This window comes from Saimiri boliviensis, chromosome 14 (assembly GCF_048565385.1).
Source record: "Saimiri boliviensis isolate mSaiBol1 chromosome 14, mSaiBol1.pri, whole genome shotgun sequence".
In the NCBI taxonomy this organism is placed as follows: Eukaryota; Metazoa; Chordata; class Mammalia; order Primates; family Cebidae; genus Saimiri; species Saimiri boliviensis.
The window spans coordinates 14781433-14795148 of record NC_133462.1 but is presented as its reverse complement, the minus strand read 5'-3'; the positions used below and the strand labels follow the sequence as shown (position 1 = coordinate 14795148).

The 13716-nt window shown below is 45.3% G+C and overlaps 1 long non-coding RNA gene across 11 annotated transcripts in view; it reads left to right on the top strand.

Moving 5' to 3' along the window:
* Window positions 1-13716, top strand: part of LOC120362736 (uncharacterized) — a 403841-nt gene that overhangs the window by 49007 nt on the left and 341118 nt on the right. The gene's annotated exons all lie outside the window — the stretch shown is intronic.

The window sequence follows — 13716 nt, the reverse complement described above, 5'->3', positions numbered from 1 at the left end:
CATAAGAAGGTGACTGATAACTTGGCAGCTATGCCTGTTCTCTCCCGTACTCCTTCCCGCCTCCCACACCCCAGTGCCTCATGATTTCTTCCTCAAGTCTTTTTTGCTCACTTGGATTTCCTTATAGCTTCCAATGACCCTCTCTATGTGAGTATTTGGCAGGGAAGTGGGTGCTAAGTGTTGGTAGAAGAGACGGTGACAAGGTCTGTTTGCCCTCTGTGCTCCCATTCCCATCCTTGACAGAATACCTGGAATAGCAGTGTTGCTGCCTGGGAAGTTGCCCTGTCTTCGCTCTGTTCACAGTTCCCTCCAATTCTGTAGCCACATAAGGTGGGAGCAGAGCAGGATCTGGGGCAAGAGGCCGCTCCCCCTGCCCAGAACATCGCCACTGGAGCAGTGGGTAACACCAGGCCTCCTTGTGTGTCCATCGGGAAGATGGCCATGGCCTTGTTGTTCCAGCGTAAAGGAGAGGGAACTGGGTTGGGGGAAGACCCCCAGAGCTACAGGTTTGAGAAACAGGAGCCACAGGAGGGAAGGAGCCCTGGAAGTGTGTTTGCCCAGCTGCTGGGGCGCCTGGCTCCGGCCCTTGTTTGGAAATGGCCCCAGGCTAAAGAAGAAAGGTAATAATACTTGAAGTAAACATGAAGGGTCATGGAATATCAGGACTTACTAAACTTGACATTTATTTGAGACTTCAGGAAATATGCTCAAAGGAAGAAAAGAGGCTGGGCCTGAATACTTGGTGATTTTCATGGGGGCTGAAGGGAAGATTAGCAAGGGAGCCCTCCTTGGAAGCCTCCAGGCAGGAGTGAGAGCAGGGGGTGTGACTTTGTTTCCCTGACAGGAGGGAAGAGGCAAGGCATGAGTCAGAGCCCTTTGAGTTTTGTTTGACCGTTCTTTTTTCTTCATGTTTTCAAATTATCTTTGCCTGTTGACTTGTCACAGACTTGACTATGGACTTTGCTCCTGCAGGGTTTATAAAGCACTGCAGGGCCAGGGACTATGCCAGGACTGAGCCTGTGTTCAAGTTGAAGGCACAGGCTGGGCTTGTTCTGATGCAAATCACTGGTGCGGCTTCTTTCTGGAAAATTCTAAAAATGGTCTCTGCCTTTAGGAGGCTCAAGTCTAACCAGGGCGTTGACATCCAGTTCATAAAGCCTAGAGAGATGAGTGCAGTCATCTCTCAAAGTGCCAGGAGAGCAGGGGACTGAGCACGTGGAACACTAGCTGGTCTCACAGGGTAGGGGAGGATTTGGGTTGGTGGAGGGCAGAGAGGAGGGCCATGCAGAGCAGGGGCATTTTGTAGGAGAGAGTCCCCTGGAGCTCTTTGCATGGGGATCTTTGAGGACAGGGCTGTTTGTGTTCTTTTTTGTATTCCGTGAACTTACACAGGGCCTGGCACTTTGAGAGTATTCTATAAATTACTATTGAATGGGATGATGGTTTTGTAGCCTATTAACTGGGCCTGATGTATTAGAAAGTGTGCGAAAATGCAGCTCATTAGCAGAAAGAACATTTTACTGAAAAACCGTCCTGTATACAAATGGAGCTTAGTGGGGCCACTTTACTTTTGCTGCTGTGTTCTCATCAGTCCACACAGAGGCTACCGGAGGGGCCGGGAAGCTCCTCCTCAGACCTTCCTCTGGGTCCCACAGTCTCTTTACCCCTCTGTTCTCCCAGGTCCTGCTCCCTGTCAGTTCACTCCATCTCATTTTCCCTCCATGCACTTGGCGTGGGTGTCACATCCTGTGTCTCATTGGAGGGGGCTTTGGGTCCCTCAGTTCCATTGATTAAAACACCCCCAAGACAAATGGACTTTTTTCTTGTTAACATGACAGCTCCTTAAAACGCGTCTCAAGAACATTACTTGTGTCAAGAGTCTCTCTGATGTGCAGAGGCCCTCCCTCCCCCAGGAAGGAGGTAAGGGGAAGTTAGGAGAAAACCCCGTTCTGCCTGGGTTACTTAGTTCCTTATTCTACAGTGTACTTGGTAGACATTCAAAAATATGTATTGACTTTGTCCATGATTCACACGGCTCTAATATAGTCATTTATTCACACATATGTTCAGTGAGGCTTTGAGCACCTGATGTGTGCCTGGTATTTGCTGGATGGTCGATGCTGAGAAGATGAGGTGTGCTGCTGTCTCTCAGGAGCTCTCACTATGCATCTGGACCTAGGGTGACCGAATCCACCTGCTCCACTTCACAGACGTGGAAACTAAAGTGCAGGGAAGTTATAGGATTAGTTCAGCGACATGGTCACTAGCCTCAAAGTTAAGGGAGTAAAGCAAGTTTCCCGACTTGCTGGATTTTCTGTTAGTGTTCAGCCATCTGGCTAGTGTGCAGCTACCTGGTGAGCTCTGATGGGAGAGAGAATGTTCAGAGTGAAGTCAGAGCCCTGAGCTCCCTGGATTAGCCAGGAGGACATGTTGGGTCCAGCTGTGACTGCATGAAGGACCATTGGGGAGTTTTGCATTCTTTTTCACTTTGAGCTTCAGATGAGGAAAACTGACCCCAGAAAAACCAAGAGTGGAAAATTTTTCACAGGGGATTGATGAGATGGGTCAGAAAACCCTGTATTGGGTGGGTGCAGTGGCTCATGCCTGTAATCCGAGCACTTTGGGAGGCTCAGGTGGGAGGATGGCCTGAGCCCAGGAGTTTGAGACCAAGTGTGTACAACGTGGTGAGACCCTGTCTCAACAAAAAGTATTTTTTCTTTTTAAAAAGAAAACCTTGTGTTGATGTCTGTCACGGTGTTTCTCACTGGATGGTTTGGCTTTGAGTGGGTTCCATCTGTAGCCTGGAGCTCTGTGAGGCAGGGACCAGCTGTGATTCACCTTTGTCTCTCCAGTGACAGTGCACAGCAGACTCCAATAAATATTTCTTACAAAATAAAACTGAGTAAAAAATAGACACCTGCACAGATGTGGGATGGCTGAGCAGTGACACAAGCAGGAAAAGTCAGCGTCCCCAGGTCAGCTGATGTGGCGTTTAGCTGCTAGATAGGGATGAGGTGCCAGGATGGGGATGGGGGTCCTGTGGCTCTGCTGCTCTGGGGAACACCCCTAGGATTCAGAGTGTCTGCTGTGATTGTTGCACTTCACTTGCCTGTGGGAAAGTGAGCAGAGGGTGTGGGGCTTCAGGTCACCCCAGGTGGGAAATGGCTGAGGGAAGATGGGTGGGTGGCGTATAGAGGTTGTTTCCCAATATTTGAAGGTGGGTTGTATGAAAAAATGTTGGACTTATTTCAGCCTACAGAGAGGAGGACGAGGATTGGTGAGTGTGTCCCAGACATATTTTGGCTCAGGATGGAAAAGAACTGTCACAGTAAAGTAACTTTCCTTGGGAAATTACAAGTTTACTTGTAAGTTCAGGCCAGAGCTTGGTGTCTGAAAATAAGGTTAAAAGAGCAGAGCTGGACTTGAAACCAGGTTTCCCACTGATACCACATATTAAGATATTATACCAACTGCCCTTTGCAATGAGTCACTGCTCTATGATGCAGGCTGAGCGGCCTGATGGTTGCTTCCTGTCTTTGTTGGGTGGTTGTGATTTTATCTCCTCTGAGACCGGGACTTTGCCCCTTACCCTTTGGTCTTGCCAGCCCTCCTACTTCCTTTACTGGTGACAAGGGTTAAGTGCATTTACTGATGATGGTCACAAGGTGGCAGCACTGCCTCACTGGTATTTCCTAAGACTTCTGCTTGGATGTGGGCTAGTCTAAGACGTTGTTAATCCAGGCTAAAGGTAACCTGTATTTTCTTTTTTTCTCCTGTGAAGTAACAGAATTTGAGGTGAATGTGAAATAATTGCATTTTAGAACTGGAAGTGCCATGTGCAGTGGTTCATGCCTATAATCTCAACACTTTTGGAGGCTGAAGCAGGAGGATGGCTTGAGCCCAGGAGTTCTAGACCAGCCTGGGCAATGTGGCAAGACCCCATCTCTACAAAAAATAAAAAAATTAGCCAGGCACAGTGACACATGCCTGTGGTCCCAAATACTCGAGAGCCTGAGGCAGGAGGATCACTTGAGCCCAGGAGGTTCAGGCTGCAGTAAGCTATGATCATGTCACTGCATTCCAGCCAGCCTGGGAGACAGAATGAGACTGTGTCTCAAAAAACTCCAAAAATGAATAAAAAAAAGATCTGGAAGAAATGCTTCACACACTTTAATGTGTTCACAGATCATCCAAAGATCTTGTTTAAATACAGATTCTGATTCTTCTGGTGGGGCCTGAGATTCTTCATTTCTTTTTTTTTTGTGATTGGCATTTTCACAAGATTCTGCATTTCTAAGAGCATTTGGGCAATGCTATTGCTGCTGATTGGGGGACCACACTTTAAAAGGCTCGAGTATCATTTAGAGATGAATTCTCACTGCATCTGATTTATGGATGAGGAGAGACTAAAGTGCAGAGAGAGACTGTAACTTGCTCTCCATAGCCATGCCCTTACTGCAAGACTTTTTGAATTTAAACCCAGGGCTTCGGCCTCTTTGTCCAGTCCTCGCTCCATGTATCACCTGGCCCCTTCACTGTTGCTGGTGGCATCTCTTTAGCTTAGGAACTCAGAACCCCATTTTTATCACCCACTCTGGGCTTGGCATAGGGTGTCACTTTGACTGGTTCTGCCCTTGCTGAAAACCTTCAGTCACTCTTTATTTTTTCAGATGGAGTCTCGCTTTGTCACCAGGCTGGAGTGCAGTGGCATGATCTCGGCTTACTGCAACCTCTGCCTCCTGGGTTCAAGTGGTTCTCCTGCCTCAGCCTCCTGAGTACCTGGGACTACAGGCACGTGCCACTACACCCAGCTAATTTTTATATTTTTAGTAGAGATGGGGTTTCACCATGTTGGCCAGGATGGTCTCCATCTCTTGACCTCGTGATCCACCCGCGTTAGCCTCCCAAAGTGCTGGTATTAGAGGTGCGAGCCACCATACCTGGCCTTCAGTGACTCTTCTGTAATCACAAGATCAGGTTCAGACATTTGTATCTGGTGTTCATGCCTCTACAACGTATTATCCCCCTTTAGCAAGCTTACCTAACTTCCCTGTTTTTTAACCATCTCTTTCTGCTCTAGCTCTCCCTGCTCCTTCCTGTTCCCTACCCATATTCTGTTCCGGTCTCTCTCAGCGGTAGTGGTGGTGAAGTGGTCTCCGGTGTTAGACTCACCGAGTTTCTAATCCCACATCCACCACCAACCTTGGGAAGTTACTTCTCCTTTTTGAGGATCAGGATCCTCCTCTGAAATAATCCCATATGGTGGTTGGAGAGGAGTAAATTAAAAAACATTTGTATTTCATAAATATATACAACTACTATGTACCCCCAAATGTGAGAATAAAAAAAAAAAGAACATCTGCAAACCCACTTTCATTCCTGAGACCTTCTTCAAAGCTGGCATCTACAGCGATGCTTGACACCTGGTTCCCATGGCTTGTGTTTCTCCTTGTCTCTGCTTTCCAAAGGGTGAACCATTCAGGACCTCACCTGAATCCCATCTGTTCCATGAAACCTTTCCCAGCCATTCCTGACCCAGGTGATCCTTCCCTTATGTACATTATTTCACCCATGTGTTGGCATTTAATTATGTGCCAGCCCTCTCAGTGAAACCCCATAGGGAGGCTGGAAGGGTATTGACTGTGTGAGAATTGAAGGTTAATTGAGTGACTTCTTTTCTGACTACTCCCTGAGTGTTAGAGCTGCCTTCTCTCTCTCTCTTTTTTTCGGCTATTGCCAGCAGCAGTTCTTCCTGCACCAGCAGCACCACACCCTGGCAGGCCTGTGAATACCTTAGGGGTTGCTCTTGTGAGGGTCTTTCCTTCCTGCCTCTGGGTTTTCATTAAACTGGTGTTTCCTTTTGCGCGATATCAGTGGTCCCTCTAAGGGAGAGATTGGTGATATCTCTTTATGGAAGTGCCAAAGTAATAACTGAGGAAGTTGAACACAATATCCTATTGCTTAAAAAGCCTGATTATAGGTGATATGTACACACTTTCCTGTTTCATGAAAATTACAACAGTCTTTACTCTCTTACTTCAAAAGAGATTAAGGATAAAAGACCAAGTGGGAACCTGGGCAGTATAGCGAGACTCCATCTCTACCAAAAAAAAAAAAAAATTAGCTGGGGGTGGTGGTGTGCACCTGTAGTCCCTGCTACTCTGGAGGCTGAGGTGTGAGGATAGTTGAGCCCAAGAGCTCAAAGCTAAAGTGAATTATGATCATGCTACTGCACTCCAGCCTGGGTGATAGATCAAGAGAACAAAAACAAAAACAAAAATACACAAGTGAGGAGGACAGGGTTGTTTAGGGGAGTTAATGTACCTCCAACCTGGATTCTGTGAACTGTTCATTCAGTCACACCTGGAAGTGTGCATCTTTGCATGTGTGGTTATATATTCATATAACAGGATTCATAATGCCCTCTCTGTCTGTGGCAATTGGGAGATCATGTCAGTCAGGCTTAGGATATTAAAATGATATGATATGTGCTTTCACTGGAGCAAAGGTTTCTCTGAAATCTGAAGAGAAAATGGGCCAGGAGGGCTGGACACTTTACTTGGTGTCCTCCCTTCTTCTTTTCATTGCACAGCAGCCTGCTCACTCATCACTTTCCCAATCAGGGGGTTTTTAACTTTCCCATTTTCTTACAATGGGTCCATGCCAGTGTTCAGATATATTTATTGTGCCTGGAGCTGGATGTTCTTTTAAAAAAGAGAAGCCCAAGGACAGCTTCCTAGCTAGTTTCCAGGATTCTAATCTTCACTGTCTAAGCTGTGAGTTTCCAACCATGGATAACTGATGAGAGTCACTTGTAGGGCATTTAAAACCTATCAGTGCCTGTACCTTCCCCCAAGAGAGTCTTGATTTGATTGGTGTAGGGTGTGACTCAGACACTGGTTGTTTATGAATGCTTCCAAGGAAAATGGCTATTTTACAGTGGAGGAACTGTAGCCCAGGCCTCAAGTTAACATCTCCAGTAATCAGAGATACTGACATCTCAGGGCATCCTAATATGATGGGTGGAGAAGGCGCAGCATCGCCTCTTTTATATTCTTGTCCAATGTGTATAACTTGAGGTTCATCATGAGAAATAACTAGAAAAGCCCAAGCCAAGGGTCATTCTATAAAATAACTCACTAACACTCATCAAAAATGTGATGCTCATGAAGGCAAAATAAATTCTGAGGAACTGTCCCAGATTAAAGGAGACTGGGAGGACAGAGCAGTGAGATGCAATGTGTGATCCTAGATTGGATCCTGGTCCAGAAAAAGAACATTAGTGGGAAGATAAAGGGGATTTGAATAGACAGATTCATCCCTTGTACAGTGTCAGCGATCATTTACTGAATTTTTTTTCTGGTTTTTGAGAAGGAGTCTTGCTCTGTCGCCAGACTGGAGTGCGGTGGCGTGATCTCGGCTCACTGCAACCTCTGCCTCCTGGGTTCAAGTGATTACCTTGCCTCAGCCTCCTGAGTAGCTGGGACTACAGGTGCATACCACCACACCCAGCTAATTTTTTGTATTTCAGTAGAGACGGGGTTTCACCATGTTGGGCAAGATGGTCTCAATCTCCTGACCTCGTGATCTGGGTGCCTCAGCCTCCCAAAGTGTTGAGATTACAGGCGTGAGCCACTGTCCCTGGCCCATTTATTGATTTTGATGATTATACTGTGGTTACCTAAAATGTTAACATTTGGGGAGGTTGAGTGAAAAGTATATGAGGACTCTGACTATTTGTAGAAGATTTTTGAAAGTCTGAAATTATTTCAGACAAAAGTAAAAGTAAAGAAAGGAAAAGAAAGCTTTCAGATAATTCTAATGAGTTGCTAAAGCTGCGTACCACTTCCCTAAGCTATCTTGCTTAATAATCCTGTCAAGAGTAATCTTCCTGGAAATACCATATGTGTACCACATACATATGTTTGTGACCTTTTCAAAGCTTTCCAGTGATTGGTGTCATCTAGGATGAAGTTCCTGTTCCTTAGGCTACCATTCAAAGGGCCATAGCATGGCCTCAATCTACTCCGTTGATCTTTGTGGAAGGACTTAACCTACATTTTACTTTCTCATGCCTGAGCTTACTCTAATTTTTTTACTCCTTTCTATATAATACCCTTTCCTTCCTATTCAGCCTCCTGAGCTGTTCCTTGTTCTATGGTCCATTTCAGACCCTTTCTCTTCGTTGAAGCCTATATAGTTATTTCTGTTAGAAGCAATCATCCTTCCTTTCTTTGAATTATGGTAGGTACAACATTGTGAATTGAAACATGAGCTTTAGATTCAGAAATACGTGACTCTGAATCCTTTGACCAGTTCCACCTTTGGCCAGTTCTGAGATAAGGAACAAGTTTATTAGCACCTTGGAATAGAGGGATAGTAGTACCTGCTTCAAAGGGTCGTTGTGACCATTAACTCTGAAGCAAACATAAAGGTCCCCAGCACAGCACATAGTAGGTTCTTTCCTCATCATTTTTATAGCTCACTGGTCCTCAGAAAGTATGTGGGTGGTGCGAAGTTTCTTATCAAAATTTCCTGCAGAGCCTTTTAAAAATATTTGTACCTGGTCATCACTTTAATGGAACTGAATGCTTGGGACTTTAAGAAATTCAACTGAAACTTTTTTTCCCCCCCTTGGAACACTGAGTAAATAAGTGACCTATGGGCAGAGGAATGTATTTCAGTAGTGGGAGAAGGGAGGGACAATGGGTTTTTAAATGGGAAAAAGCTGTGGTGCTTTCTACACCCACTCTGTTGCTGTCAGTGAGACAACATCGAGGAAGTAAAACTCCCTAGTACAACTCCTTAAACCATGAGTCCTGCACAACCCTTCACTAATCCATTCCCTGCCCAGGTGATGTGTTCCTAGGTGAGTCAGGTCCCCATGAGTCAAACGCTCTTCTTCCCCTTCAGCTCCTCCATTCCCACCACTTAGTGCTATGTGCTCTGGTCTGGCCCCAGCTCCCAGGCCATTGAATTGGTCTAAGAAAGCAGGACTGGGAGGGGCAGCTGAGAAGGAAGTCAGAGGCCACCAGGCATGGAAAGAGGCAGGTGGGGCTGTCATTGCTCAAAGGCCACACACTTTGGTTCTGTTTTATGACTGCTTCTGGATTTGAAATCTTCTCCCCTTTGTGACCATTCCAGGAACTCACCCTTCTCCTGCTTCCTTCTCATCACACTTTCTGTCTCTAGGGCACCCCTTTTATGGCTAGATAATTGCTGTACAAATAGTTAACAATTCAGTAAAATTTTTTTGTTTGTTTGATATGGAGTCTCACTCTGTCGCCAGGCTGGAGTGCAGTGGTGCAATCTTGGCTCACTGCAACCTCTGCCTCCTGGGTTCAAGTTATTCTCCCGTCTCAGCTTCCCGAGTAGCTGGGACTACAGGCGCACATCACCATGCCGGGTTAATTTTTGTATTTTTAGTAGAGATGGGGTTTCACCATGTTGGCCAGGATGGTCTTGATCTCTTGACATTATGATCCACCCGCCTCAGCCTCCCAAAGTGCTGAGATTACAGGCATGAGCAGTAAAAATTATTTTTTATGAGAACTGGGAACCTGGCCTTTCTTTTTGCCCAAAGAGACTGAAGTTCGTAAACGCCAGCTTTTATTCAGGGCTGTGCAGTTGTGAGTGTGGTGTTAGGGAATAGCTGCGTAAGTGAAGGGTGAGACAAAATGCTGGCTATCTGTCAAATCCTGAGAGTAGAGAGCACAAAAATCATTCTGGAAGGTGGATGTCATTCAGGAGACCTTGGACATCTTATGGTATCCTCTGCTAAAGGAATCCCTTCTTGTAACCCAGGTCATTATGTTTGTCTCGGTACTATCCTTATTTATGAGATGTAAAGAGAAAGACTGGGCCGGGCCTGGTGGCTCATGCCTGTAATCCCAGCACTTTGGGAGGCCAAGGTGGGCGGATCACCTGTGGTCAGGAGTTCGAGACCAGCCTGGCCGACTTGGCTAAAAGTACATCTGTACTTTTTACAGATTTAGTAAATCTGTTCTAAAAAGTACACAAAAATTAACTGGGTATGGTGGTGTGTGCTTGTAATCCCAGCTACTCAGGAAGCTGAGGCAGGAGAATCACTTGAACCCAGGAGGTGGAGGTTGCAGTGAGCCACTGTACTCCAGCCTGGACGACAAGAGCGAAACTCCTCAAAAGAGTGAAGAAGAGTGAAATAAGGAAATGCATATATTAATTAGCAGGGCAGAATCGGGACTGGTATGTGTAAGTTAAGAGGAAGCATGTAAAAATTGTATGTGAACATAAAAAGGACTTGTTTTAAACAGACCTCTCTGTTCATAAATAATGTGGACTATCTTGAGTAGATCATCACAAGAACATTCCAGCAGAATCACAAGGGAGTGAGTAGTGTGGCTTCTTTCCAAATGGTAGTTTAGAGTGAGCAAGTCACTGAAAAGAAAGGAGACCCAAGAAGATGGGTGACGGTGAGAGAAATGGGATGGCGAAAGGAAAAGACTGAAAGAAATGTTTACTGAGGGCTCATCAGGTACCAGGCTCTGTGTTTTAATGCCTTACACATCTTAATTTACTCTTTCCTTGTCACATTGTCATCCTTGGATGGAGTAAGAGTCATCTTTGTGCTGCAAATGAGAAGAGGCTGTGGGAGGTGAAGTGAGTGGTCCAGGGTCATTCAGCCAGTTCGTAGCAGAGCCCGTGTGTTTCACCTCAAAGCTTGTGCACTGGCCTGTGATTTAGACAGAAAAGTGAGACACAGAAGGTAGGCAAGGCAAATTTTTGTTGTGGGTAAAGTTTATAAAAGGTACCTGTATTAGGCAGAATAATGGCCTCCTAAAAATATCCACATTCGAATCCCAGAACCCGTGCATTTTACTTTATTTGGCAGAAAGACTTTGCAGATAAGATGAAGTTAAGAATCTTGAGATGGGGGAATTATTCCGGATTATCTAAGTGGGCACATTGTAATCAGAAGGATACTTACAAGTGAAAGAGGGAGGCAGGAGAGTCAGGGTGAAAATGATGTGGCATCAAAAAGACTCCACTGGCCTCTGCTGGCTTTGAAGATGGAAGGGGGCCATGAATGAAGGAATGCAGGTCACCTTGAGAAGCTAGGTCAGGCAAAGAAGAGGATCCACTCCTTAAACCTCCAGAAGGAGCACTGTCCTGCCAATGCTTTGATTTTGGGCCGGAGAGATCCATTTTGGACTTTTGATCTCCAGAACTGTAAAGACTGAGAAAAATGTATGTAGTTTTTACATTCCAGGAGGTTACAGTCTGCTACACTGTAGAAAAAAAGGACTGGAAAAAATATGCCAAAATGTTAATCAATGATTAGGTCTAGATTATGGGTGGGAAATAGAATACAAGTAGCAGTTATTTTTTCTTTCATACTTTATATCAATTTTCAAAGGTAAGAAATTAAAGATAATAACATTGTGATGTTATAAATAGAAGTATTTCAATGTACCTGTGAAAGCCCCTGGAAGCTCACTGAGAGAGTATACCGTTGAGTGTAAGCATGAATTTGCCAAGGACAGGAGTGACATTAGGGGTACAGTTTTTGCAAAGGCAGGAAGAAAGGGCCTTATCATTCAATCTAAATGGTCCATCATTTCCATGGATCAAACTCAAAGGAATGAATCTTTAGTTATCAAGGAATGTGTTCAGTGACATCTTACGGGGTAAACAGAGACATTCCCGCAGCCTGGAATCAATATGAAGTAGCTTCAGACTTGGCGGCAGGAGAGAATGTGCTCCTAAAATCTGTTGTTTAAGGCTCAGCCATTCCTGCTTTTTTCTCCTATTATTTCTTTCTTTTTTTTTTTTTTTTGAGACAGAGTTTCGCTCTTATTACCCAGGCTGGAGTGCAATGGCGCGATCTCGGCTCACCGCAACCTCCGCCTCCTGGGTTCAGGCAATTCTCCTGCCTTAGCCTCCTGAGTAGCTGGGATTACAGGCACGTGCCACCATGCCCAGCTAATTTTTTGTATTTTTAGTAGAGACGAGGTTTCACCATGTTGACCAGGATGGTCTCGATTTCTCGACCTCGTGATCCACCCGCCTCAGCCTCCCAAAGTGCTGGGATTACAGGCTTGAGCCACCACGCCCGGCCTCCTCCTATTATTTCTTACCAATATTGGGCTGGCAGGGCCCCAGTCCTGGAACAGGTCACCAGTATTTTATAGGATGTTTGTTTCCTTTGTGGAAGGGGAGTGGATATATAGCTCTGAGTTTATTTGTTTGCTTTTCTTTACTAGCAATTGGGGAAACACAGAGTGGCTTCTTTCTCTACTAATGGCCTCATAATGGAGCCATCTAAATCTCTTCTTGATTCCTCTACCCTCCAGGGAGCCACACCTTTCCCCAGCCCTCCTAGACATGGGGAATCAGAGGACCTTGTATAAAGCATTATATGAGAAACCAAACTAAACTTTGGGGTAAGAACTTTTGTAATTGGCTGTATTTTTTCTTCTTTCTTTATTTTAAAATATTTTAAACTTTTATTTTAGGTTTAGGGCTCCATGTACAGGTATTTTTGTTTTGTTTTGTTTTGTTTCTGAGACAGAGTCTCGCTCTGTTGCCCAGGCTGGAGTGCAGTAGGGTGATCTCAGCTCACTGCAACCCCCGTCTCCCGGGTTCAAGCAATTCTTCTATCTCAGCCTCCTGAGTAGCGGGAATTACAGGTGACCGCCACCACGCCCAGCTAATTTTTGTATTTTTATTAGAGACAAGGTTTTACCATGTTGGACAGGCTGGTCTGGAACTCCTGACCTCAGGGGATCTGCCCACCTCAGCCTCCCAAAGTACTGGGATTACAGGCATGAGCTACCGTGCCTGGCCTGCAGGTTTATTATATAGGTAAACTTGTGACTCAGGGATTTCATATATAGATTATTTTGTCATTCGGGTACTAAGCATAGCACCCGACATTTTTTTTCCTGAATCTTTCCCTTCTCCCTCTCTCCACTCTCAGGTAGGCCTCAGTGTCTGTTGTTCCCCTGTTTCTGCCCATGTGTTCTCATTATTTACCTCCCACTTATAAGTGAGAATACACAGTATTTGGTTTTCTGTTCCTGTATTAGTTTGCTAATCTATTTTATTAAAGTATGTGTCCTTTTCACCCCTCCTCTGTCTCCACCCTAACATTTTAGGGCTAAGTCCTCATCTCTGGACACAAAGAAACTGGCTTCCTAGATGTTGCTATGGTTTGGTTCCACCCACCAGGACAATGGGCCTATTTTTTTCTATAATCAAAGGCCCTGTGTTTGGCCCTTAACAGTTCTACCCTGAACTGGTTCCAAAGCACACACCTTCCTATTCTGTTCCTTCCAGGTCATCTCAGAATCTGCAGGCTTGTGGTAGCAGTGTAGGGGGTCCTGAGTTGTGTCCACAGAGAGGGGAAAGCTGTGAGAATCCAAGACAGTGTTCTTGAGAGAGTCTTCTAGGCCTGTTGGCAGAAGCAGCAGAATTGTGGGCCAGGACCTGGGTCTTAATATTGGTGACTGAGCTCTGAGTTTGAATGAGTAGAATTTGCCTATCTAGGCCTTAGCTGAGCCTTCTGCAAAATGAGATTTGAGACGAACTGAAGCCCATACAGCTTGATTGCTCTGACTATGCTTTTCTTTACTCTTCCTCACTGAAATCTATATCATTCTTTTAGGGCCCAAGGACCATGCTCACATAAAATGAATTTGACTAATGTCCTTATGAGAGGGACCAACCCTCAGGCTT